The 25444-nt window shown below is 36.8% G+C and overlaps 1 non-coding gene across 1 annotated transcript; it reads left to right on the forward strand.

Annotated features, from left to right (window-relative positions):
* The first annotated feature begins 16092 nt into the window (after positions 1-16092).
* LOC121994064 lies at positions 16093-16198 on the forward strand. Its single transcript, XR_006115569.1, has one exon. It is a non-coding gene; the product is annotated as a small nucleolar RNA R71 (small nucleolar RNA).
* The last annotated feature ends 9246 nt before the right edge of the window (positions 16199-25444 follow it).

Genomic DNA, 25444 nt, shown 5'->3' on the forward strand with positions numbered 1-25444 from the left:
TTTTATTCTTCCATCAATATAGATAATAATTATTTTAATCTATAAAATTTTATTTCTAGAAATGGATAAGGAAATAAATTTTTTTTATTCTAGGACAGTTGTTCTTTTTTTATATTTATGCATAAATTTTTACCATTCTAATATAGAAATAAAAATGAAGAATCAATTTCAAAACTATGGATATAATTTTTTTCCATTTCTACAAAATTAAATTATTCAAAAATAATAATTCTATTTATAATCAATTTCATTCTAAATGCAAAAAAAATATTTATAAAAAATAATCACTTGAATTTTTAGCAAAAGAATACATAAGTGAAGAAAAATTTAACTCAAAAATATAAAAAGATAAGTAGAGTAATGTAACATAAAATCATAACATAAACTGGGAAATAATAAAGAAGTGCAGTCTAGTCAGCTTACCTCTATAATCTTTATTTTCAATATCAACATAGGAATTTGAAAGAACGATAAAAATACTAAGAAGATCTATCACAAATATATTCATTTTGAGTTTGAGTAACTTAAACAATTTATTCAACATAGTAGTTAAGAATTAAATTTTTTTTTTGAAAAAAGTAACATTGATAAGAAAAATTAATATAAATGAATTAAATTATATTATAGGAATTCTAGTAATAACAAAAATTAAAAACGCTATAGATTTTTAAAATTTGAAATGAAGGCATTGTTGGTGTGGTTAGCACTAACGGTCTAACTCAAATTTTGATGAATGACAAAGTAAGTTAAGTTAGGTTTGTTGTGATATAACGATCTAACGATCTAACTGAGTGTGCAGGAGAAGTCTAGATAGGTCGACGGGTCGACCGGATATCTGGCAAGAAATCCAACTGGGTCGACGGGCTAACCGGATAGTTGGTATGAAGTCTAGATAGGTCGACAGACCGACCAGATATCTGGCACGAAGTCCAGTTAGGTCAACAGGCCGACCAGACAGGTCGACGGGCTGATCGGATGTTTGGCAAAAGGTAAGTAAAGGTAAGTCACTAGAGGGAAGTGACTTGGTGAGGACGCGTTCCCCGTTTGAGGGAACTATAGGCGTCAATCCAACTTAAATCTATTTTAGAAATCTAAGTTGAGATTGTGACTAGATTCTGGTCTCGAGGAGACAGAATCTAATTACTATTCTTGTCACGCCCCAGGTAGCCCCTGTCCGAAGAAATTTCGGCAGCATCTCCCCTATAGGGGTGACAATCTGAAGCATTTCTACATACAAGATATACATCAGCCACATTCGGCTAGAATATATACACAACCACGCAGTTTATATCATCAGCCCACTCGGCTGGAACAAAATAAACACAACCACGCAGTTTAATAAGCCTACACGGCTGAAAGTAAACACACGACAATGTAAACGCAGCGGAAACCACAAAACAATATGAACTTAAGTTCAACAACGACACTAATAAAAATACCTGCAACCACCAGACTAAACTCCAAAAATCCATAGTGACTTGTTCAAAAGCAAAATACGTAAAATTAACATGTCACCCAAACAATAACAAAACCAAAACGAAAACTATCCTCGAGTGTGACGTGGGACTGGCAGCCGAGACTCTCCAAGCATCCATGACTCATCTACCTGTTACCTGGCGAAAGAAAACCATTTTGTGGGGTGGTGAGTATTGGAGCTCAGCGGAAAAAAAAAGAGATAGTGCATGAACATAATAAACCAATAGAGAATGCCAAAAGGAATACAGTCTCATAAGAGGAATATCAGTTATTACAATAGAACCAAAATAAATGCTCATACCTAAAACCATATCCTAGGCTAGGTATAATAGGTCAGAACTGGTACTAATATGCTACAGTACTGTTCATAACTACAGAGGTAATAAGCAAGGTATATACAAATTTCCAATGACTAAACATCTATAATGAAATATATCTCAACACAAGTAAGCGTATCAGCATATGTGAACAACAACAGTAAGTAAGCAATAACATCATATATAGACAGCAGCAGCCAAAGCAAATATAACAACAACAGCGTATGCACGGATGGTTACTCCCACCCACCTCTCTGCACCATGACCCCTGTATGGTCGAGAGGTCGGGTCAGTGACAGACTGTACACCACTCTAGCTACCACTCTCACAAGTGGCCGAGGGGACAGTTGCATAGTAGCTAACTAGCTACATCTGCGACGGGGTCCCTGCTACTCGTAACTCTAGCTACCACTCTCCATGAGTGGCCGAGTGCAGCACGACAGGACAAGCGACATCAACTCCAGCTACCACTCTCTTGAGTGCCCGAGGATGTAGCCCCTTTTTAACGACTCTCTCGACCGCAAGGGAGAATTGGTCGTTGACATGCATGCCATGACATGATGCGAACAATGCAACAGTCATCATATATATATAAGCAGAAACATGTATGCTACATGAAGCCAGCATGCTCAATATCGTACATAAATAAGCAACAGTCAAAGCATACAAACATGGTATCTAGTATCTGCTACTGATCATGGACAACAACAAGAGACTGTATAGATATGGAACGAATTTCTCAAAAATTGCGTGGAAGTATCAAGCGCAGGAAAGTAAGAGTGGAGTCAAGGTAAACAGTCCTTATCCAAAATAATTCATGCACTAAGGTCAAAGTACTAAAAGAAAATAAAGCAAGAAGTACCCGCCTTTATCCGTCGATCGTATAAGACTAAAACCCACGTCGTGACACTATTCTCGAATCAACATCCTGCAAGTCACGTGATGTACAATTTAGCTAATTTCATAAACAACAACTAGCTAAACCCAAACCCAAAGACTTCATCGTCAATCCAGCCAGAGAACTCGCTGTTGAAACCAAACGTAGCCAAATAGAGTTACTGATCTCCAAATCAGTACCCTATAACATAACCATCTTAGCCACAATTGAGCTTTAAACCCAATTCCATGATAAACATCTTATATCGGAAATCAAACCTTATTACCAAACAATAATTTCCATAAACTAAAATCTTACCTTCACTTGGTCTTTAGGTTCTGTATCTACGAGTATTCCAGCCAACCTCGAGATTTTGCCCGAAGCCCTATCTAGATCAGTGAAGAGGAAGAGATCATGAATCCCTTTAATGCAAAATCCGCCACTCTGCCCGACTCCACAAGCAAAGGAAAGAGGTTGGCCTAAACCCTTGGTAAAGGCTCCTTCTCCCCGGCAACCACGACACTGCTCAACAGCGGCACGACGTCGAGAGGTGTCCATTGGTATTGGGCAGAGGCAACGCAAGCACAGCTAGGGCTCCCGACGCCGACGATCGGGCAGCGGCGATCCATGAAGAAGGGAAACGAAAGAGAGCTCTGCGGTGCGGCTTGGGAGAGAAGAGGAGACTGGGCAGTGTGCGGCTTGTGGAGGAAGAGGAGATGGGGCGCCTTCTTCCCCGGCGATGACCCACGGCTGCAGGCGATTGGCGCGAGGGCTGTGGCTCGCTTGCGTGACGGCTAGGGGAAGGAGTCGGTGTCGATGGGAGAGAAGACGGCGGCGGAGGGCGGCGGCGATGGAGAAGAGTCATCATGAGGGAAGCGGCATCACGAGAGGCTCGAGGATGGAGAAGGACGCCAATGGATTTGGGGAGAAAATCGCAAGAGAGGGAGAGATCGCGTGCGGCTCGGGAAGAGGAGGTTCGGCGATAGGTTTTGGGGAAGATGGAGTTCGGCGAGGGTTTTGGAAGCTAGGGCACGAAAATTAAACTTTTATAACTTAGGGACTTGTAAATTAAGCCCTAGATCTGTTTCTAAATTAACTCCCACTTCTGGGTATTTCAAATAGATTTTTCTCGAACCCATAAGTAAATCCCCACTAAGTACGACATACGGGCTCCGATTAAATCCCAGAAAATTTCTAAATATTCCTAAAAAAATCCAATAAAATTATTTCCTCAAATAACCTTATTATTTAATTTTTAATTGTTCAGTATTTTACAACTCTGTTTATATATATATATATATATATATATATATATATATATACAGAAATGATATGCTGCGGACAAAGCCGTGCGAACCGCTGCGGACTTGCCTTCCTGATCGGTCACCAGTTCGATCAGGGAACCTCCTGATCGGTCTCTGGACCGATCAGAAAATGATCGGTTCCCTGATCGGTCTGGTGACCGATCAGGAAGGCATGTCCGCAGCGGTCCGCTCGGCTTTGTCCGCAGCATATCACTTCTGTATATATATATATATATATATATATATATATATATATATATATATATATATATATATATATATATATATATATATATATATTTGTGCTAACTTTTATTTTGTAGGGTAGTATAATATTTATTGACTCAGACTAATCTTTTTCTTGCAGGAAAAACTTTGTTGGAAAAAAGAGGTCTGAGAGTCCGGACCAGGTCCGGGCGCTCGAAAGGAATCCAGGTGCTCGGAATGTAAAAGTTTATCTTATCGCAACGTGGAGCGCAATGATTAGTTGAGCTGACGTCACGCTCCAGGCGCCCAGAAGGGATCCGGGCACCTAGAGCTTCCTATATAAGGAGGCCTCCACCTGGAGCAAAGCACAATAACTTCTTCTACGACTGCTCTGTTGCGCACTGTTCCTGCGAATCTATGAGGCTTCTCCAACAACCTGCGACTCAATTTCCTTTTCCTGTTGTTGGTATTCTTTTAATAATTCTTGTACTAAAGTTTGTAATATTTTATGAATTATTAGTGATTGCCCAACGAAAGTACTCGACGAGTGCGGACCTTGGAGTAGGAGTCGACGAAGGGCTCCGAACCAAGTAAAATTGGTTTTGTAGCGTTATGCTTATTATTTTCCGTTGCGTACCCGAATTAGTAACGAATTTTCGACAATCGCTATTCACCCCCCTCTAGCCAACTTTACTATCCAACAAGTGGTATGAGAGCAGGTACTGCTCTGAATTGGTGCAACCACCAATAAGGAAAAGACGGTCTTTTTTTAAATTATATCGTTTTCATTTAAAAATTATTCTTACGCATTTCATTTTTTCCCTCCAATTTTTTTTTTAAAAAAATTCACTTCAATTTTTTCACTATTACTTTAAATTGACAAAATAACCATTCTGGTAAATTTTGTCATAATACTTTTTATTAATATCTTTTTTTAAAAAATTGGTGAAATATCTTCATTTCTTTATCTCCCACACTGCTTACCCCAAGACAAAGTCTTGGAATTTGCTTCTTGTCTATATTTTTTGCAAGTATACCAATGCCTATTCAAGAAGGACGGAGCATCCACGAACCACCACCAAATGTTCAAGAAGATTTCAACTACTAGAGGCGAGGAATGGAATGGTTCTTAGGAAGTATAAATTTTGATAATTTACTGATATTGAGAAAGCCTTCTCAGGACTCAGAACTGAACAAAAATGTAAGTAAACTTATTTGTAATATTTTACCCAAGAATATTTTATGCAGACTAGAAAAGTACAAGAATGTACATGAGCTTTGGACCCAGTTGATCAAGCTACACGAGGAGTCGTTAAAGCTAGAGGATCAAGTCAAAATCAAATATGGACTCGAGTCAAATCCAATCGAAAAGCCTACTAAATTAGGAGATGCGCTTAAGGCTAGTATAATTTACCAAAATACCCCTATCAGTAGTAGTTTAAATAATCTGCATGATGATTCAGATAACTATAAAATTATCCCAAGTATGGTGCATGATAATCTAGATTTATATAATTAAAATTCAAAATCATAAAATAATCTAGATTCTGATCAAGTCAATCAAGACATTGATCAATTCGACATCAACCTTGAATTGATTAAACAAAATAATGACCAAATCAATTCAAATAATTTAGTTAATTCAGAAAATTTAAATTTTAGTGAACATTTAGACATAAGTAAGTCAAACATTAAAATACTTTCAAATTTAAAAGTTAAAAAATGAGAAAATAGATTTAGATAAAATTAATAAATACCTTAATAAAGTATTTAATAATCTAGATAAAATCAGTCTAGAAAATTCTATTCAAAACTAATATAATTTAATTAATAAAAAATTAAATTTTAAAGACAAAGAAAATAAACTTAATAAATATGAGGATAAATTCAAATACTTCAATAAAACCAAAACCAAATTTAATAAATTCAAAATTAATTATTTAAAAAAATTTGAAATTAACAATTAATAAAAAGTTAAAAGATAAACCTTTAATGAAATATAATTCAAACAATCTAATCAATTCAAATTTAAAAACTAATAAAAACTTAAACACTAAAAATAACCTTAACTTAAGATTGAAAGAAAATTTAAATATTAAATACACTCCGTTAAAGAAGGACAATTTGACCAATTTAATTAATTCAAAATTTAAAACTTAAATTTGAATTACAAATTAAACATTAAATCTCATTAACTTTAATTATACAAAAATCATAAAAAATCAATAATTTAGGAGGAGACTTCAAATTAGTTTGACACCTCCAAAATAATCCGACTGGGTAATTATGACTAGTTTAAATAGGAACAATAGTTTAACTTGACAAACGGTACTAGTGAAGTTTTGGATGATAGTAGGTTAGGGAAGCTCTGTCTATGCATGTCTAAAAAGATATGACTTCCACCAGGTGCATTTGACTTAGTAGAACTAACTGAAGCTACCTCTTACGGATCCTAACTAGTTAGACCAAGATTTTGTACTAAGTTCAGTGGATAAGACTATTTGAAAAACCTCGAAGACATGGTTACTCTAATGATGTCCAAGTGACTCATCATAGCCCAAAAGTTAATTCAAAGAATGTCTATTTGTTGAGCTCAAAATTAAACCTGAATAAAACACAAAGTTAAACCAAACCCTGAAATTGAACTTAACTCATCTAACAAAAATTGTAGGATTCCCTAATTGAAAATATAGATCGGGTGAGATGACTAATGACTTAAATTGAATTTAATTGAATTTAATTTAATTAAATCAAATTAAAATTAAATTTAAAATTATTTTATTCTAAAAATTATTTTAAAAATGATTTTAACTTAAAAATTATCTTAACTTAAAAATTATTTTATTTTAAAAATTATATTAACTTTAAAATTATTTTAAAAATTATTTTAACTTTAAAATTATTTTAAAAATTATTTTAAAAATTTAGTCTGGGTGTGTGATATGCATAAATTATATACACTTATTTAACATGTTTTGACGCACATTCACATATTTTACGCATGCTTTGTTTATGCACTTTTATACTCTTAGTCTTATTTTCAATATAATTACTCCTCTTTGTTCGGAGATATGCTCTTGTGTATTTTCTGTTGGCAGGAGTCGAATTTGATTTAAAGTTAAAAAATTATTTTAAAATTATTTTAACTTAAAAATTATTTTAAATTAAAAATTAAATTTAGTAATTTAACTTTAAAATAAAATCAAATTAAACATCAAATTAACTTTAAAATTAAATCAAATTAAATTCAAATTAAATTAAATTTAAAATTAAATCAAATTAAATTAACTTTAAAATTAAATCAAATTAAAATTAAATTAACTTTAAAATTAAATCAAATTAAATTAACTTTAAATTTAAATCAAATTAAATTTTAAATTAAATTAACTTTAAAATTAAATAAAATTAAATTCAAATTAAATTAACTTTAAATCAAATTCGACTCCTGTCAACAGAAAATACACAAGTGCAGATCTCCGAACAAAGAGGAGTAATTATGCTAAAAATAAGACTAAGAGTATGAAAGTGCATAAACAAAGCATGCGTAAAATATGTGAATGTGCGTCAAAACATGTTAAATAAGTGTATATAATCTGCGCATATCACACCCCCAGACTTAAACTTTTGCTTGTCCTCAAGCAAAGCCCGCAATCTAGATTTATGTGCGTAGATGACATGTAATAATCCCTAATGAATCAATATAAACCTATCATATAGTTTCATTGATAAGAACGATACAAAAATTATTTGAGTGTGACCTAAGTAGAAGTTCTCCGTGCTCAGTGTGATCAGTGACTTAACTTTCTCAAGTGTCAATCTCTAAGCTTAGTCAATTTTTCATTTAACCGTGTTCCTCATACTTCCGGCAATAGACACTTACCTGCCACATGCAAGGTTCGTTCCCCACAAAAATGCTATGCATCGTCTACATAAGGTCTCAAAGGAATACTCAGTATTAAGAGAAACTCATTTCCCCTGTAACCTAACTCGGTCTCAAAGGGATGAATTACTAGTTTCCACTCACGATAATTATTTTTTTATCCCTTATTTTTTTCTTTCTTTGAATGTTTGCAAGGTATCAAACTTGAACAAACTTTCATTCATTTTTTTTAGGGATTGATTTTTCCAACATGATCTGAGTTTTCCAGTAACCAAAATGTAGTTGAGAGGTCACTATAAAAGCAAGAGTACTAGCCCAATTCTATGAATCATGACTATTTTCAAAAATATCTACCATCAAAGTCAAGCATAATGTGAAGAGATCCTAAAACTAGGTCAACATTCAAATTCTTCTAATAATAACAATGCTCACTTTATGCTACTATGGATAGGAAAACATAGATCAATAGACATACTAGCATACCAAATCACACAACATAAATATCTAGATGAAACGTGCTAGTATTTTTCATTAAGGAGCAACTAATCATTATGTGATGAATGATGCAACTAGGAAAAATTTCAAAAAGAAATGTGCAAAAACTAAGAAATATGACAAACACTAACCTAAATCTAAACATCTCCCCAGACTTAAACTTTTCATTGTCCCAATGAAAATTAAAAATGGAATGTGGAGGAGATTTATGAAGTTTAGAGAAGTTACCAAGTGATGAGCTCCAAATGGTTGACATTCATGTTTTGAAGATACTTCCCTATATGTGAATTTCACTCCTCCACAACATTAAATCCTACAAAAAATAAGATAGACTAGAAAAATTAAGTAGAGGGCATGATTTATTATGAATAAAGAAACTAAAAAGGAACTTGAAGGAAACTAAAACTAAAATGAAAACAAGATTGAACTTGAGTTGCCTCCCAAGATGTGCTTGTTTAAGGTCATTAGCTCGACCCCTTATTCGACTTGCTTAAATCGTGATCTGGCTGGAGTGAGAAACTTCCGGACTTTTCTTCCAATAGCCCAATTTATTAAGAAGACAGTTGTCATTATAAGTGTAAGGAAATAGGTTGCTAAACACGCAAATGCACAGCGGAAAAACCTATTTCCTCCAGTAGATCCATGCGAAGGGAGAAGAATAATATACTAAGTTTATATCTAAGAACATGATAGAGTATACCTTTGGAGCGTGCACACGATCTCCCGACTGCTCGGATCTCAGCACGATCAAAGCGTCTGTGCCTCTTTCAGTATCCACATGAACAAGTACTCCTCCGTTTGTCTTACAAACTCTCAAATATGGAGAAGAAAAATCACATATGGTTGTGCTAGCAACCAAGAGTGATTTCGGCCAAGGAAGGAAGAAGAAGAGAAAAGAGGATGAAGAAGTGAGGAAAAATGAGAGAAAAATGGTTTAAGTATTTTCATCTAATGAAAAACACTTAATGCTCATTAATCCCATTAATGAGCCTTAATTAGCATTCACTCTTCATTAAGGACCATTTTGAAAACTCCTCCTTTCATATTCAATTTTGAAAATTGAATATTGTGATTCACTGAATTTCGAAAATTCAATGAATACTCTCTCATTTCATATTCACTTGAGTCTAACTCAAGTTTAGCTCACTTGAGTCTAACTCAAGTTTAATTCACTCGAGTCTAACTCAAGTCTAATTCAATCGAGTTTTACTCAATTAATTCTCATACAATTCAAATTCAATGAATCACTATTTCATTAATTTGAATTGACTTCCTCGAGTCTAGTTTGAATTGGACTTGATCCAATAATTAGATCCAATTGAGTCTAACTCAATAAGTCCAAATCAGATTAGACTTAATCCAATTATTCATCATATGAATACATCTCCAAATCTACTTGTTTTTTGTGTGTGGCCCAATAGGTTCTCATAACATTGGCAATGTACCCAAATCAACATTTAGATACATAAACAATGAGTGACATCTAGCAAGGCATCATTACTACCCAAGTGACGAGAAAGTTGAGATCCGACCTAACCTTTCCATGTGGAACCGCCACATCAGCGGCCCCCCTAGAGCCGGTCCCACGGATATGGAGGGAGGTAAATGCAGGTACACAGGTGGGAAGCGACCTAACCTTTCCATGGCTATTATCTTGTATGACTTCGTCCCTCTATCCTTGATATTTAGATTGATCAATGAGGCACAGACTGTATCATCCTCTTATCAATCTTTTTGTTTCTTGATCTCTAATTAGACACACTCAATCAAATGAGCTCAATATCTCATATTGACTCATTTGAGCATGACCATACTTTCCTTGTGTCCTACTAATCAAGGGGCCCACAGATATCGCTTCAGTCATATGGAAGGGATAGATCTCATCTACATCACTCACATCCCTCCGCATAATTCATTGCATACCCAGTGATCGACTTTATTGTCCACCTTGTTACAGGTGATGTTTGTCGATATCAACGTACATAACTCCTTATGTAGGGAACTGTAGTGACTTCAAGTCTAAGGACTATTCATACCAATAGTCACATGAGAATGTTTATAACACTTATATAATGATCCATGAAACATTCTCATGGCGGATCATTCAGTATATATTCTCTAATATATACCCATGTGTCAACTTGATATCTCATATCCATGACTTGTGAGATCAAGTCATCCATTGACCTACATGCTATTCTCAACGCATTAATATTATCCTTGTATATTAATGCTCGACTAGGAATAGTTAAGAGTAGTATTCTCTACAATATCTCACTATCAATTCAACCAATTGATATACTGTAGATAACAACCTACTACCCAAGGACATTATTATATTTATTCAATCGGCACTGAACTGAAATAAATATAATAACAAACTTTGCCTTTTTATTTATAATGAAATATGATACAATAATGTGCCCTTTACAATCATCTCATAATTGGTACTAGGGCTAATACTAACAATAAGAACAATGTAGTGTATCTCTGCTCTCTTCATCATCATCTCCTTAAGAATCCTTTCCGGCGGTCGGAGATGGTTCAGTGTGAGCTTCCAATTATTGGCCTCTTGAAAACCAACACACCCACAAGAAAAAATACCTCCCATATACATGTTAAATAAGTAAGAACCAAAACCATATCAAGTTTAGTTATGCAGTAATAAGTAATGGAATCACATCCAACAAAATCAAGCATAGGTACCTCTATGATGTTTTCTAAAATATCACAGTAATTACTAACCATGCATTGTTGAAAGATACCTGAAAGTTCCAAATGAGTGGATGTGACTTCTTTTGAATCAAATAATGGTTTTGGCTCTGGCTTAGGTGATGTTGCAACTAAAGATGGTGATTCTTGAGACTCTGCTAACCCTGTATAAGTCCCTGCATATTGGTCCACAACATGCTCAATCCTTGTAATTCTCATAGTCTCTAAGAAGTGTGTGGACAAAGGAGGTGATTCTTGAGATGTTGCTTCCATACCACAACTCCCTACACTTCCTTCCATATCATTATCATCAACACAAATATCAAAAAATAAACCAACATCAATATCCTCAATAGGAGAATCAACTATAGGAGGATCACTAACTTCATTTGCATTTTAAAGTTAATCTACCTCATTACATTCATCATCTAAAAATTCAATTTCATCATAACATCCTGTTAAACTTGGAGGTAGATCTGAAAACTTGTTATCCACTACATTATCCTCACAATCCTCATCTGAAGAGTCTTCATCTTTATACACATCTAGAAATCTGCACTCAACCATATTAGAATCACAGAATGTTTTAAAATATTTGTTTTCATTGACCTTCACTAGCCTTTGTGGAAAGGGAACCCTTAGTGAAGGTCTTGGGAAAGATTAAACTTCCTTTTTTCCCATATTCCCTTTGAATTTATGGAGGAGGTTCAACTTGCTTATCTAGTGTTGGTGTGATCAATCGTTGAGGGAAAGGTACTTGTGGCCTTTGGGTACTTCCTAGAGTAATGGAATTGATGTAACGCCCGCCTTTCCTGCTAGTAGGGCGGGGTTACTGTAAGGTGAACATACATGCATATTAAAATTTCTTTTCTAAAGCAGCGGAAGTACTTATTTATATATTCTTGTATACCTCTACGTGAATGTGATCATGAGGTCAATTTCTATCATAAACATGAACAAGTGTCAAGTAATCATGCAAATCACTAACATAAGATAGACATAGTTCATATCATGCATAAATTAATATAAGCAGGTCTTTTCCTTAGCCGAGCCACTACCACACACATCTCTTGCCTCTCCTGCTGCTCCCTTAGTTCACCCATCCTTTGCCTTTATCTGCGGTACAAGGAAAAGTAAGCTATAAGCACATAGGCTTAGTAAGATCCTTTCCTACTCACAAAAACCGTATATCATAACATAATCACCTAAGCATATAGCATGCAGACATAATCATCTAAAACATCATATCATGTAAAAGAGTATCATAACATATCATACCATATCATAAAAGAGCATCATGTCAATCATATCATATCATAAGAGAGTATCATGTCATATCATATCATGTCATAAAAGAGCATCATATCATATCATACAATATCATAAAAGAGCATCATGTCAATCATATCATATCATAAGAGAGTATCATGTCATATCATATCATATCATAAGAGAGCATCATATCATACAATATCATAAATGAGCATCATGTCAATCATATCATATCATAAGAGAGTATCATGTCATATCATATCATATCATATCATAAGAGTGTATCATGTCATATCATATCATGTTATAAAAGAGCGCCGTAAAATATCATAAAAGTATATGCAAGACGTTTTTTTTTCAAAAACATGCATCATGTCATGTGCAAGATGTCTTTAAAACAATATCATATAATACTTAAACATAATCTCAACATGAGGGGGGCCCGACTATGTACCACATATCATAAATGCGCGCAATCCTTAGGACGGGGTAGCTAGCCCCGAACCTACTAGGGAACTAGGCCCGTTTCATAGACCATCGACCTAGGGGCGTACTAAGGAGCCCATCCCTTTTTACTAGGTCCGTTTCATAGACCATCGACCTAGGGGCGTTTAGGAGCCCATCCCTGGTACAAGCCATACAAAGTAAAATAGCATATCATGGTTCATGTCATCACATAGCATATCATATCTTGTCATATCGTGAAGAGTGCTCTTAGTCCCAACAAGAAGGGAAGCAACTCTTAGGCCTTTACTTGTCATATCATAAAGAGTGCTCTTAGTCCCAACTATTAGGGAAGCAACTCTTAGGCCTTTGCTTGTCATATCATAAAGCATGCATACTTGAGCATATAGCACATCATAAGAGGCATTATCATGCATGGTTCATAAGCATACATAAATGAGCATATTACTTGTCATATCATAAAGCATGCATACTTGAGCATATAGCACATCATAAGAGACATTATCATGCATGGTTCATAAGCATACATAAATGAGCATATAACATATCATAGGGAAGCATAATCATGCATGGAATCATTAACTAACATCTCTTAATTCATATCATAGCATGTGAGGCACATAATGAATCATAATTGGATCTCAATCACCAAATTCCATAGGGAGGCCGAAACATGCAAGGTATTACCCTAGGGTACAAGCAACATAAAAGCATATGAACCCTAAATCAATTTCATAACATTTATCATAAAAAACATCATGAGAATATTTAGTTAGGTTCTAAGCTTCCTATGTCTTTTAATCTAGTTATGGCCGAAACTTGTAAAGCATGAACCTAGGTTACAAGTGGCATAAAAGCATATGAACCCTAAACCAATTTCATATCATATACTATAAGGAACATCATGAGCATGTTTTGTTTAGGTTCTAAGCTTCCTAGGTATTTAAATCTTGTTATGGCCGAATATTAAGGAGCATGAAACTAAGTTCTAACAACATACAAACATAAGAATATCATGTTAACTTCATATCATATCATAAGGAAAGTCATGAGCATGTTAAATCAAATTTTAAGCTTTCCTAGGCCCTTAATCCCATCATGGCCGAAAGTTCAAGGAGTATGAACTAAACTCTAAACAACATACAAGCATAAGAATATCATGTTAATTTCATATCATATTATAAGGAAAGTCATAAGCATGCTAAATCAAATTTTAAGCTTTCCTAGGCCCTTAATCCCATCATGGCCGAAAGTTCAAGGAGTATGAACTAAACTCTAAATAACATACAAGCATAAGAATATCATGTTAATTTCATATCACATCACAAGGAAAGTCATAAGCATGTTAAATCAAATTTTAAGCTTTCCTAGGCCTTTAATCCCATCATGGCCGAAAGTTCAAGGGGCATGAAATTAAGCTCTAAACAACATACAAGTATAAGAATATCATGTTAACTTCATATCTTATCCTAAGAAAGTCATGAGCATGCTAAATCAAATTTTTAGCTTTCCTAGGCCTTAAATCTCATCATGGCCGAAAGTTCAATGAGCATGAAACTAAACTCTAAACAACATATAAGCATAAGAACATCATGTTAATTTCATATCATATCATAAGGAAAGTCATAAGCATGTTAAGTCAAATTTTAAGCTTTCCTAGGTCTTTAATTCCATCATGGCCGAAAGTTCAAGGGGCATGAAACTAAACTCTAAACAACATACAAGCATAAGAACATCATGCTAATTTCATATCATATCATAAGGAAAGTCATAAGCATGTTAAGTCAAATTTTAAGCTTTCCTAGGTCTTAAATCTCATCATGGCCGAAAGTTCAAGGAGTAACCCTAGGTTTTTAAGCAATCTAACCTTATGGAAAAACACATGAACTACTTGTACCACATGTGAGGGGATACTTACAAATTTCTTGCTTAGTTTTCTTAAAATAAGGTACTCTTGTGAAGAGGAAGAAGAAGCTTCTCTTCCTAGTTCTCCCTTTTCTTCTCTTGCTTGTAAGGAGTAGATCTTGAGGACTCCTTCTTGTGAATTAGTTTTCTTAGCAAGAAAACCTTAGCTTGGATTTTTCGGAAATGAGAGAGGGAGAGGTTTAGGTCTCGGTGGAGGAAGAAGAAGGAGAAGGAAGGAGGAGGAAGAAGAAGGAGGAAGAAGTAGCCAAACTTTCTCTCCTTTTTCTTCTCATTCCCATTTATTCTCAATGAGGATGAAACATGTCCCAATTCATCCCCTTAACTCCTCTACTCCCTCACCCTCTTCATTCCCACAAAAATAGAGAGAAGAAAGGAGAAAGGCAACTTGTCTTTTGCTTGCTTCTTCTCTTAACCAAGAGGAAGAGGAGGAAAGCTACTTGCTTTTCTCTTGTTCCCTTACTTATTCATACTCTTACTTTTAATTAAAATTTCCATTCTTTTCTATTCATATATCATTCATTACTCTAGTGGTTATCATACACAAATCTATTATGAGAGGTTCATGGTTCAAGCCTTAACTTCCTTTTTTTTTTAATTTCTTTTTGATTCTATTTCTATTTCCCTTTTTATTCTAAAGTAGAATACCCATATGTATAGCTCAAATATTTCGTGGGTGTTACAACTGAGTTCTTGTAGTCTTCTATTGTTCTTCTCCTCAATTCTAAATAAATCTTTCTTCAGAAGTTCTTCATGATTTTTGCCACTTCTCAACTTAGTATCATCACAATGTTCACTAGGCCTTGTCTGTGTAGGAGGGAGGTCATGCTTGAACCATTTTGAAACTATGCTAGCAATCTTTGCCTCCAACTATTTGGACCCCTCATTTTGTGACTTGTGATTCTCAAAATTCTTAGGTGGTTGAATTGCAATTTATTTGACATGTTCTTCTATCTTCATGGCTTGCACTTTTGGAACTATCGGGGGAGAATCCATCTAGCTTTTATCTAACCATTCTTGGAGATTTAATGTCACTTAATCAATTAATTTATATGCTTTATCCACACTTTTGTTCATAAAGACCCTCCAGCTGATGAATTCAATAAACTCTTGTCTGAGAAAGAAATTCTCCTATAGAATATGTGCAGAGTTAGCCATTTTTCAAAACCATGATGAGGACACTATCTTTGTAGACTCTTGAATCTGTCCCATGCTTCAAATAATGATTCTCCATCTGCCTAAGCAAAATTTGTGATGCAATTCCTCATGTAAACTATTCTACTTGGAGGGAAAAAGTGATTCAGAAATTGCTGCTCCAATTGTTCCCAACTTGTAATGCTTTGAGGATGGAGAGAATATAACCAAGTCTTTTCTTTATCCTTAATACCGAAAGGAAATGCCATCAATTGAACTAAATCCGCTGACAGTCCTTCATAGTTCACCATATCACAAAGCACTAGAAATGTCTCAAGGTACAGATAAGGGCTTTATGATACATCTCCTCCAAATTTGTGACCTTGTATCATAGCAATTAACTTTGGATCTAGTTGAAAATTTTTTTCTTCAATATGAGGCTGCATAATGGGAGACATAAATCTAACAGAAATGAGTGCAGAAAAATCTCTTAAAGGCCTACATGACATGAGTACTCATGGTATCTAAACAAAAAAAAAATATGAGAAAAAATAAAAATGAAGAATTAAAGGCAAGAAAGAAAATGCAGAATTTAAATTTATAGGAAAGAAAAGTGTAGAAATTAAGGGAAGGAAAAAACTAAACTGGACTAAAAGATAATAATAACAAGAAAAGTAAATGCAGAAATAAAAATAGAAAAATAAATGATAAACTTATTAACAAGTATAGAATAACTCATATGCTATTCAACTAATGTTAATCAAAAACATTAGTAACAGGAAGAGAAAAGAATGTTTAGCTTAACTCAAATGATTATCTCTAATGTTATAAGCACAATCCCCAACAACAGCGCCAAAAGCTTGTTACGCAACCGCAAGTGCATGGTTTCGTCATCAGTAATAAAATATTATCGATCCCACAGGGATTGGTTATAAGCACGATGTCTCACGACAAATTAGCTAAACAATTGACAAAGGTAGTGAATGTACTAGTAAAATAACTATAAATAGAGAAAGAAAAGTAAATGAAGGAACTTGGTTTTTATGAGTGTTCTAGGAGTTCGGTTTCATTGTGATATTTATCAATGTGTTCACCCATTCATATCCTCAATTAACATGTATTTGTAGGAAGTTGTTGATTTTCTCCTTCAGAAGACGGGACCTTGATCTACACCACAACCGAATAAATAGATATGATCCCTATGAAGTCCATTAGCGGGTCTGCCTGCCACTAGCGTCCCTCGATTATACAACACAAAAACACATCTCTATTCAATCCACGTAATGATGTAGGTATTAAGTACATTCAACCATCCCACCTCCTTATAGAGACTTGCTTCACCTTTCAAGAAGACACCCCAGATGTCCGTTAGCGGGACTACCTATCACGAGCGTCCCTCGGTCATACGATCTAGGGCATCCCTCTACAGGATCCACAAGTATCACAAACATTCAATCAAACATGGTAATTAGGTCCAAACACATGAATCCATACAAGATCAAATAGATACAACACATGCTAACATCATCTAGATAGGAAATTGGTATATCCATGAGATCTTATATCAAATCACATCATAAATACTCCCCTAGTCCTAGAACAATGGATCTACTCCATAGCAAAAAGGTAAAGATCCAAAGACAAGAAGATTACAAGTATTTCAATCCCAATCCAGAGAAAAGAGAATAGAAAAGCTTATCTAGTGTCGATGAGTGATCTTCGGAACCGATCCTTAGCTACCAGAGTCGATGTGGAGATGGAGATGGCCTCGGATCGATGGATCACGGATGAAAAATAGCACCAAATTGGATCTCCCCAAAGGGAGAGCCTTTTCCCTTTGAAAGGGGAAGAAACCTCCTTTTATAGAGCTGGGGTACAGGCACCACACAACCCGTGAGACGGCCATGTGGCTCTCACACGACCTCTTACATTCTCCTCTCGGCCAGGGTGACACGGCCGTGTGGATCCACACGGTCGTGTTTTACTTTGGCTTTGGATGGCTTACATGGCCGTGTGGCTCACACGGCTTTAACAAAGAGGAGTAATTATGCTGAAAATAAGACTAAGAATATGAAAGTGCATAGACAAAGTATGCGTAAAAATGTGAATATGCATAAAAAATGCTAAATAAGTGTATATAATCTACGCACATCAAACCCACAGAGTCATCCCTTACGGTTGGAGGTTTGTTCATATTTTCTGATGGAGTAGTATATGGGTATGTTGATTAGTTGTCACCTGTAGACGTGGATCCATGAGTTGGAGTAGTAAATTTGGGGATCAAATTTTTATTAGTGGGGGAGAATGTAAGATAAAGTAATTTAAAAATAAAAAGGTTATTTGATAAATAATCTTATGGAACTTTTTGGATTTTTTTTAAAAATTTTCTAGATTTAAACGAAGTTAGTATAACATGTTTAAAGAGATGAATTTAATAGTCTTAGGAAAAACCTATTTGGAATCCCAATTAAGTGGGAGTTGATTGAGGAGTTAACTAGAGTTTAATTAAATTAACCTAAGGTATATAAGTTGAAAACTAGTTATTCCTCTCATTTTCGCCGATCCCTCATCTATTCTCCTTGATTTCTAGTTTTCAACCTCCCGATTCTTCATCGCACTGACGCCTCTCCTCTCCTCTGAAGGCGCTGGGATTTCGTTCTATTTAAATTTTCCTGTATAAAAATTGTCCAAGTACAGAACTTTTCCTAGCAACCCGCATGTTCGATCAGACATGTGTTTGATCAATCAAGCAAGTTCTTAACAGATCAAAGCACACCTTGATCGAAGTACAAGATCGCTAGCCTCTTGTGTTGGTATTCAAAATCGATACAAAGAAAACTAAACTAATTACGCAGCGAAATCAAAGAACTAGTTGTACCTTTCCTTTATAGGTAAAGACCTCTTGATATTCTATTGTATTCCTCTCCTCTTTTTGGACGTCGTGTGGGTGACGATCTACCATGATAACAAACACCCTTACTTTCGTTGTTTCCAAACCGTCGACCACCAAGAGAAGCTCTAGGATGAGGTACCTTCTTCTCTTCTTCTTCTTTTCCAAGCCGCTATCCACAAAGGATGCAAGAGGAGGCACCGACCCTAGCAAGGAGGAGGCACTGGCCCCTAGCAAGGAGGAGGTGTTGGCCCTAGTAAGGAGGAGAGAAGGCGTCGACCCCTAGCAAGGAGAAGAGGCGCCGACCCTTACCAAGGAGAAGAGGAGTCGACCCTAGCAAGGAGAAGAGGAGCCGACCCTAGCAAGGAGAAGAGGAGTCGACCCTAGCAAGGAGAAGAGGAGGTGGCACCGAAAACCAAAACCAACAACTACTCGTGGATGGGTGGATACAAGGCTTTATATAGAGGCTACAATAGGGACCTAGAGGAGGAATTGGTTTAGGCCTCCTGATGGGCTTGGGCTTCCTGTGTTCGGCTCAAACACTCTGTTGGGTTTTTCAGGCCGTGAAAACAGCTTTTCGCGTCGCGAAAACCCCGAATCACCCATACCACTGGATCTCGTGCGAAGGATAGATTTCAAAATACGAGTACGAGTTTCAAACTATGATATACAGTAGATCTACAAAGGAAAAACATTTTATACCTTTGATGCGTGCCCTTCGCAATCACGCAAGTCCAAGGTACGCCGGATCTCGAAGTTGTCAACGTAGACAACTCTCTAGTGATATCCACACGAACAAGATGTGTTCTCTAACACTCAAGAATAGAGAAGAGAGCACCCCAAGTGTGCTAGCACTTTGTAGGGCTCTCGAGTAGGATTTGAAAGGAAGAAAAAGAGAGGATGCAAAAAGAATCTTATACACTCAAGAAGTAGTATCCTCCTTTGTGACCTTCACTCTTCCTTATTCTCTTGGAACTCACTCAACCACCTTTACCCTTGCTTAGAACTCACGGCAACAGCAACAAGGAGGAAGAAAGACCAAGGAAGAAGATAATAGAATGAATGCACACATCAATACAGAAAACCAAAATCTCCACACTACATTAGTGTGGCCGACCACACCTTGTAACCTCCCCATTTAATGTGGCCGGCCATATTAAATGGAATGGAATGTGTAACCTCCATGAGGTGGCACTCCATGATGAGGTGGAGATGATGTGGCAAGGTTAGTCATGCCATGTAGGATGAGTCAACCTTCATGATGTGGCAATATCAAGTCAAACTTGATGTTTCAACTTCCATTTGGTCAAGTCAAAATTTACCAATTTTCTTCCTTGTTGGGTTAAATCCAACCTTTGATTCAAGTCAATTTCAATTTAATGAATCTCAATTGATTAATATAAATTGACTCAATGAATCAAATTTAAATTAGACTCATTCAACAATTGAATCTAATTGAGTCTAACTCAATAAGTCTAATTTGAATTAATCCGAATCCAATCCTTGGTGCATCATATGAACTTAATCCAATTGGTTCATCATATGAACTTAATCTCCATCCACTTGTTCTTTGTGTGTGACCCAATAGGTTCTTGTAACGTTGGCAATGTTTCTAAACTCCTTTAGAAACATAAACAATGAGCGGCATCTAGCAATACATCATTGCTACCCAAGTTACAAGAATGTTGAGATCCAACATCACCTTGTGACTACTAATTGTGACTTCTCACAATATGTGACATTGTCCTTCTATCTTAGACATCTATATTGATCAATGTGAGGCATAGATCGTGTCATCCTATAATCAATCTAAATCTTGAACTCCAAGTAGACTCACTCGATCAAATGAGCTCAACATCTCATGTTGATTCATTTGGGCATGGCCATGCACTTCGTGGTCTAACTCTATCAAGAATACCGATGTCGCTCCCATCGTATGTGAGGGATAGATCCCATCTACATCACTCACATCCCTCTGCATAATTCGTTATATACCCAGTAATCGCCTTTATAGTCCACCCAGTTACGGGTGACGTTTGACGAAACCAAAGTACATAACTCCTTATGTAGGAAACTATTGTGACTTCAGGTCTAAGGACTAATAGTCACATGAGAAAGTATATGACACTCATATAACGATCCATGATACTTTCTCATGGCGGGTCATTCAGTATACATTCTCCAATTCATACCCATGTGTCAACTTGATATCTCCATATCCATGACTTGTGCGATCAAGTCATCGAGTTGACCTACATGCTAGTCTTGTTGTATTAACATTGTCCCTGAATGTTAATACTCGACTAGGAATGATTTAGAGTAGTGTTCCCTATATCATCTCGCTATCGATTCAACCAATCAATTGATATAGGTAAGAACCTTCTACTCAAGGACATTATTATACTTAGTTTATTTGGCACAAATACAAGTAAGTATAATAACCAAACAATGCCTTTATTAATATAAGAATATGATACAATAAGTCCATAATACAATCATCAAATGATTGGCTCTAGGGCTCTAGCTACCAATCTCCCACTAGCACTAGTGCCAATCAGTGTAGGCTCTAAGCCCCAATGACCTAGTGTGACCATCATGCTTCCTCTGTGCCAAATCCTTGGTCAAGGGATCTGCGATGTTAGCCTCTGTAGGTACTCTGCAAATCTTCACATCTCCTCTCTCGATGATCTTTCGAATGAGATGGAAACGCCGTAGTATGTGTTTGGTCCGCTGGTGTGAGCGAGGTTCCTTCGCCTGTGCTATAGCTCCATTGTTGTCACAATAGATCTCAATTGGGTCAACAATGCTAGGAACCACCCCAAGTTCAGTGATGAACTTGTGAATCCAAACTGCCTCTTTTGCTGCCTCTGATGAAGTAATATACTCGGCCTCTGTCGTAGAATCAGCTACTATGTCCAGCTTCGAACTCTTCCAGCTTACAGCACCACCATTAATGCAAAACACGAACCCCAACTGTGATCTATAGTCATCCTGGTCGGTCTGGAAGCTAGCATCCCTGTAACCCTTTACAGCTAGCTCATCATTACCTCCATATATCAAGAAATATTCTTTAGTCCTTCTTAAGTACTTAAGAATATTCTTGACCGCTATCCAGTGATTTTCACCTGGATCTGACTGGTATTTGCTCGTCATGCTCAAAGCATACGAGACATCAGGTCGAGTACATAGCATGGCGTACATGATAGATCCTATGGCTGAGGCATAAGGGATCTGATCCATGGGGTCTCTCTCCTCTCTAGAAGAGGGACCTTGAGTCTTCGAAAGACTCATGCCATGTGACATCGGTAGAAATCCCTTCATGGAGTTCTGCATGGCAAACCGAAGGAGTACCTTGTCAATGTATGTACTCTAACTTAGGCCAAGTAATCTCTTAGATCTATATCTATAGATCTGTATCCCTAGAATGTGGAATGCCTCACCTAAGTCCTTCATTGAGAAGCAACTCCCTAGCCATGTCTTGACAGACTGAAGCATAGGGATGTCCTTCCCAATGAGTAGTATGTCATCCACATACAATATGTGGAAGACAACTATGTCCCCTACAACCTTCTTGTTGACACAAGGTTCATCTTCATTCTTGATGAAACCAACTGTTTGATTGCATTATCGAATCGAAGATTCCAGCTCCGAGAAGCTTGCTTTAGTCCATAAATGGACCTATGTAGCTTGCATACTCTGCTAGTATGCTGTGGATCTACAAAACCCTCAGGTTGTGTCATGTACACATCCTCGAGTAGGTTTCCATTCAGAAACGTGGTTTTGACATCCATCTGCCATATCTCATAGTCATGGTAGGCTGCAATAGCAAGCATGATCCGAATGGACTTAAACATCGCTACTGGAGAAAAGGTTTCATCATAGTCAATACCATGAATCTGCTTGAAACCTTTATCTACCAAGCGACCCTTATAGATAAGTCCATCCATGTCAGTCTTTCTCTTAAAGACCCACTTACACCCAATGAGTTTTACCCCTTCCGGTGGATCAACCAAAGTCCATACTTGGTTGGTGCACATGGATTCCATTTCGGATCTCATGGCCTCTAGCCATTTCTCGGAATCTAGTCTCATCACATCTTCCTGATAGGTGGTAGGCTCATCCTCTATGAGCATAACGTCATCATGGTCGGACAAGAGAAATGAGTATCTCTCAGGCTGACGACGTACCCTATCAGATCTGCGAAGAGGTATGTCTACTTGAACTGATTATTGTTCCTCAACTCTTTGTGGAATATCATCATCCACAACACTTTGTGGTTCCAGTTCAATTTCCATCGAGGTATCAGTGCTATTATTCTCATCTTGAACTTCTTCAAGATTGAACGCACTCCCACTAGTCTTTCTAGAAACAAAATCCCTTTCTAGAAAGACCCCAGTCTTTGCTACAACTACCTTGTGCTGACTGGGAATGTAGAAGTAATATCCCTTAGTTTCCTTGGGATATCCAATAAAATAGCACTTGTCAGATTTGGGTCCTAACTTGTCTGAGACTTGACGTCTAACGTAAGCCTCACAACCCCAAATCCTCATGAAAGACACTTGGGCATCTCTCCCAGTCCATATCCTATATGGTGTCTTTATCATGGCCTTGGAAAGAACTCGGTTGAGTATAAAAGCTACCGTGTCTAGAGCATAGCCCCAAAGGTATGTCGGAAGATCTGTGTGACTCATCATAGATCGTACCATATCTAATATGGTATGATTCCTCCTTTCGGACACACCATTCCACTGTGGTGTTCCAGGAGGAGTGAGTTGGGATAGAATCCCACACTCAGTTAGATAGTCACGGAACTCATGGCTAAGGTATTCTCCACCTCGATCGGATGGAAGTATCTTAATACTCTTGCCAAGCTAGTTCTGTACTTCATTCTTGAATTCTTTGAACTTTTCAAAGGATTCTGACTTATGTGTCATCAAGTACACATAACCATATCTACTGAAGTCATCAGTAAATGTGATGAATGTTAGGTTTTTCGGGCCACGAAAACCGCATTTTCACGTCGCGGAAACCCCGAATCACCATGCCACTGGATCTCGTGCGAAGAAAACTTTCGAAAATACGAGTACGAGCTTAAAGCTTCAATCTATAGTAGATCTACAAAGGAAGAAAATATTTTTATACCTTTGAAGCGTGCCTTTCGCGTATCCCGCTCGTCCAAAATGCCGGATCTCTAGACCGTCAAGCGTACGGTCCTCTAGAAGTATCAACACGGACAACTTTGGTGGAGAAGACCTAAACAAAGGTGTGCTAGCACCTTGATATGTCACGGCAATAAGAGGAGAGGGAGAGAGTAAGAAGAACTCAAGGAAGAAGAAGGAGGAATCAATGAGATTAACTCACAAAATGAAAACATATCCTCCTCTTGATGTGGCCGGCCACATTAAGAGATGTGTAACCTCCATGGAATGCCAAGAGTCACAACACTTGGTAACTCCCATGAGGTGGCATCCTACTTAAGCAACCATGATGATGTGGAGCATCATCATTGGCCCAATCAATGCCAACTCACCAATGAGGTGGCATAAAGTCAAGTCAAACTTGACTCTTCATCTTCCTCTCATGTCAAGTCAAACTTGACTTAATCTCTCTCATGGTTGATCTAATCCAACCATTTAATTCAAGCCACTTTAATATAATGAATCTAATTCATTTAATTAAATTGATTCAATGAGTCATAATCCAAATTAGACTCATTAAACACATGAATCAACTTGAGTCTAACTCAATTAGCCCAATTAGGATTACTCTTAATCCAATTTGATTCATCAAATGAATCTAATCCTCTTGGTTCATCATATGAACCTAATCTCCATCTAATTGTCCTTAGTGTGTGACCCTATAGGTTCTTGTAACGTTGGCAATGCCCCTAAACCCATTTAGGAGCATAAGTAATGAGCGGTATCTAGCAACACATCATTACTACCCAATGTTACAAGAATGTTGAGATCCAACATCACCTTTGTGACTACTAATTGTGACTCCTCACAAAATATGACAAGTGTCCTTCTATCCTAGACATCTAGATTGATCAATGTGAGGCATAGACCGTGTCATCCTCTAATCAATCTAAATCTTGAACTCCAAGTAGACTCACTCAATCAAATGAGCTCAATATCCTATATTGACTCATTTGGGCATGGCCATGCACTTCGTGGTCTCACTCTATAAAGAATATCGATGTCGCTCCCGTCATATAGGAGGGATAGATCCCATCTACATCACTCACATCCCTCTGCATAATTCGTTACATACCCAGTAATCGCCTTTATAGTCCACCCAGTTACGGGTGACGTTTGACGAAACCAAATTACATAACTCCTTATGTAGGGATCCATGGTGACTTCAGGTCTAAGGACTAGTAGTCATACTAATAGCCACATGAGAAAGTATATGACACTCATATAACGATCCATGATACTTTCTCATGGCGGGTCATTCAGTATACATTCACCAATGCATATCCATGTGTAA

Source organism: Zingiber officinale, chromosome 1B, assembly GCF_018446385.1.
Source record: "Zingiber officinale cultivar Zhangliang chromosome 1B, Zo_v1.1, whole genome shotgun sequence".
NCBI lineage: Eukaryota > Viridiplantae > Streptophyta > Magnoliopsida > Zingiberales > Zingiberaceae > Zingiber > Zingiber officinale.